The 3,346-nt window shown below is 49.4% G+C and overlaps 1 long non-coding RNA gene across 1 annotated transcript; it reads right to left on the reverse strand.

Moving 5' to 3' along the window:
• Positions 1-557: 557 nt before the first annotated feature.
• LOC117096567 lies at positions 558-1,024 on the reverse strand. Its single transcript, XR_004442517.1, has 2 exons — positions 914-1,024; positions 558-782 (listed from the first exon to the last, which is right to left on the reverse strand). It is a non-coding gene; the product is annotated as an uncharacterized LOC117096567 (long non-coding RNA).
• Positions 1,025-3,346: the final 2,322 nt, after the last annotated feature.

Here is a 3,346-nt window from a genome sequence, read left to right on the forward strand (position 1 = left end):
TAGAACCCAGCCCTCTGGAGGCAGCAGAAACCACCAACAATCTTCTATTTTAAAATATATTGTTAGAAACTTCAGGCATCCACCAATGTGCTCAAACCTGGCTCTGCACCTGCAAAATTGTTTTGCATGGTCCTGAATAAATGAGGCTAGAGTTCTTTCCCTGGCACGTCCATGGGGCCCTCTCAACCCAGAAACCGTCCAGTGACAACAGTCACTGTCCCCACTGACTGTCATGCCCTATTTAATGAAGGTCCTTCCAGTGTGGTCTTCCTTCTGCTTCCTTCATCCTCTGCAAGCGAAAGACCATAAAGACTCAGGGTCTTTGGGAGTGAATTCAAGTGTCAAACACTATTGTAGATGAAACAGATAATAATGTGAAAATAAATAACAGTCACCTGTCACCTCACCTTCCAGAGATAACCACTGCTCATATTTTCAGTGTCTATCCCACCCCCAGTCTTTTTCCTGTGCACACACATTTGTATTTTGACAGCAAGTAAAGAACCAGGGAGAGGTGGCCTCCCAGGCCATTCAGAAATGCAATTTAAACAACTAGGCATGGTTCACAAACTTTAGTGAGCATCACTTGGAGAGCTTGTAAAACACATTCCCAGACCCAACCCTCAGGAATTCCGCATTCCCTGGGTGCTGAGAGAGACAAGTCAGCCCATCCAGCCCAGACTCCTCAGAAAACCACTCGCACCTCCCGGGCTCAGGCACCTTGGCTTCCTGACGAGGCCTTCACCTTAGATCTTGCTTCAGCTGGGCCTTCAACGAAGAGCCTATCAGGATGAGGAGGAGGGAAAGAATGTTCCAGGTAGTTGTGCAGGGCAGGGAGCCCTCTGAGGCTGTGGTCACTGGGTTCATGATGGTAATTAAATAAAGTGTGTAAAATGCCAGATATAAGCCTCACCCATATTACATGACCAGCAAACAAATCCTGTCAGCTCCCGGATCCACCAGCGCCCCTTTTGATTTTTGGATTTTTTTCATCGTTAAAAATTCAAGCATAGGCTGGGCACAGTGGCTCATGCCTGTAATCCCAACACTTTTAGAAGCTGAGGTGAGAGGATTGCTTGAGGTCAGGAGTTGGAGAGCAACCAAGCCCCTGTCTCTACAATAAATGTTTTAATTAGCCAGGTATGGTGGTGTACACTTGTAGCCTTAGCTACTTCAGAGACTGAGGTGTGGGAGGATCACTTGAGCCCAGAAGTTTGAGGCTGCCGTGGGCTAGGATCACACCAATGCACTCCAGCCTGGGTGACAGAGTGAGACCTTATCACCAAAAAAAAAAAAAAAAAAAAAAAGAAAAAAAGTCAAGCACTCACAAATGTAGCCAGACGAGTACAAGGAATACCCCTACATCCATCACCCAGATTCAACAATCGGCAGGACTCTGCCACCCAACCGCCTTTTTCTGGCTCAGGTCTGGTCCAGAGGCCCAGAAACAGGGAGCAGAAGGAGAACCTTCAGGGAGATGCCGGGGAGAAAGAGGTGGTCCTCAACAGCAGCGGCTGGGGAGCCAAAGTGTGGAACAGCAGGAAGTGAGTTGCCAGTGAAGCGTCCTGGGGATTAATGCATGAACCTGATTTTGAAACAAGCAAACTCAAACGCTTCTCTGACTCACCCATCCTACCAATGGCCCTGTGGATAACAGAGGTTTTAAACGGGTCGTTAAACCTGCCTGTAACCTGGTAAACCTCGCCATGTTCATCTGCATGGATGCGTGGTCCTTGGCACCAATGATGTGATTGCTAGTGGAGCATATGGGGATGTACCAGTCCACAAACTCACTGGCATTGTTCTGTATATTGAGGCCGCACTAGGCACGAGCAGAGAAAGCTGTTTTGTTTTGTTCTGTGACTGTTAAAGCTTGCTTCACATGTTGGCGGTCTCTAGCCGCCTGTTTATATTTTAACGGCCTGACAGTCACTAGAAGGTTTACTGGAAGCTCTGGGCATTGTTGTAGACAGTTGTACTCAACTGGGGTGATTTTGCCCCTGGGAGGCATTTGGCAATGTCTGGAGACATTTTTGATTGTCACAACAGTTAAAGTGCTGCTGACATCCAGTGGTAGAGACCAGGGATGTTGCTCAGCATCCTAGAATGCACAGGACAGTCCCACAACAAAGGAGTAGCCAGCCCCAGATGCATAGTGCCAGGCTGAGAAAGCCTGCCCTGGGGTGATCAGGCGAGCACCAGCCCTGTCCTTCATATCTGTTTCTTTTTTTTTTTTTTTTTTTTTTTTTTTGAGACGGAGTCTCACTCTGTTGCCGGGGCTGGAGTGCAGTGGCCGGATCTCAGCTCACTGCAAGCTCCGCCTCCCGGGTTCACGTCATTCTCCTGCCTCTGCCTCCAGAGTAGCTGGGACTACAGGCGCCCGCCACCTCGCCCGGCTAGTTTTTTTGTATTTTTTAGTAGAGACGGGGTTTCACAGTGTTAGCCAGGATGGTCTCGATTTCCTGACCTAGTGATCCGCCCGTCTTGGCCTCCCAAAGTGCTGGGATTACAGGCTTGAGCCACCGCGCCCGGCCCATATCTGTTTCTTTTGAGTGGATCAGTTTCCATCCTGAGAAGCCCACCCCTCACCAAACTTGGAAGGCAGAGTGTGCGGCTCCAGCATTCAGAAGCCAGGTGCACTCAGTAAGTAGACTTTCAGGCACACTCACTGTTTTCAGTGTGGAATCTCTGATATGATGAAAACAGTGCAGAACTTTTCTGGGTCCATTTGCCCTGAAATCAACCTCCTGACATGTGTGAGGTGGGCAGGTGGAGTGACCAGGCCTGGGCTTGGGAAGAGGACGTGGTGTGGGAATGTGTGGGACATTGGAAGGGGGGTCATCTAGCTGCTCCTTATGCAGAATTCAAACAATCCTCCTGTTCTTAGCTCTGTTTTGTACTCCCACCTTCACTGACCCTGGGGGCCTTCCATTCCTGAGCCTTCCTGAGCTGTTCACTGTGAGTAGATCTGCTTCCTGCAGGCAGCCAGGTGTCCACTCTCCCTGGCTGACGTCCGTGACCTTGTGCTCTGTGTCTTCCAGCATGTTGTGGCTGGGCCCTTCCATGGCCTCCTCTGCACATGCATGTCTGAATTTATTCCTTTGCTGTCATTTTAGTGAGGGTTGGGGAAGGAGTGGAGATAAACACGTGTTGAGTTTATCATCTCAAACCAGAAGTGGCATCCTTGTGTGCTGGAAAACTGTAGATTTCATTAAAAGCTCTGAAGTGTGTCTGGCTTCCGAGGAGGACAAAGTGCTGGTGTTGGAGCTCTTCTGGCTTGCCTAGAGGCAGGAATTGGGGGATGGCATCATATAGGAGGAAGAAGAACTCTGGGACCTTCATCTTG

Source organism: Trachypithecus francoisi, unplaced genomic scaffold (assembly GCF_009764315.1).
Source record: "Trachypithecus francoisi isolate TF-2019V2 unplaced genomic scaffold, Tfra_2.0 Contig01461, whole genome shotgun sequence".
NCBI lineage: Eukaryota > Metazoa > Chordata > Mammalia > Primates > Cercopithecidae > Trachypithecus > Trachypithecus francoisi.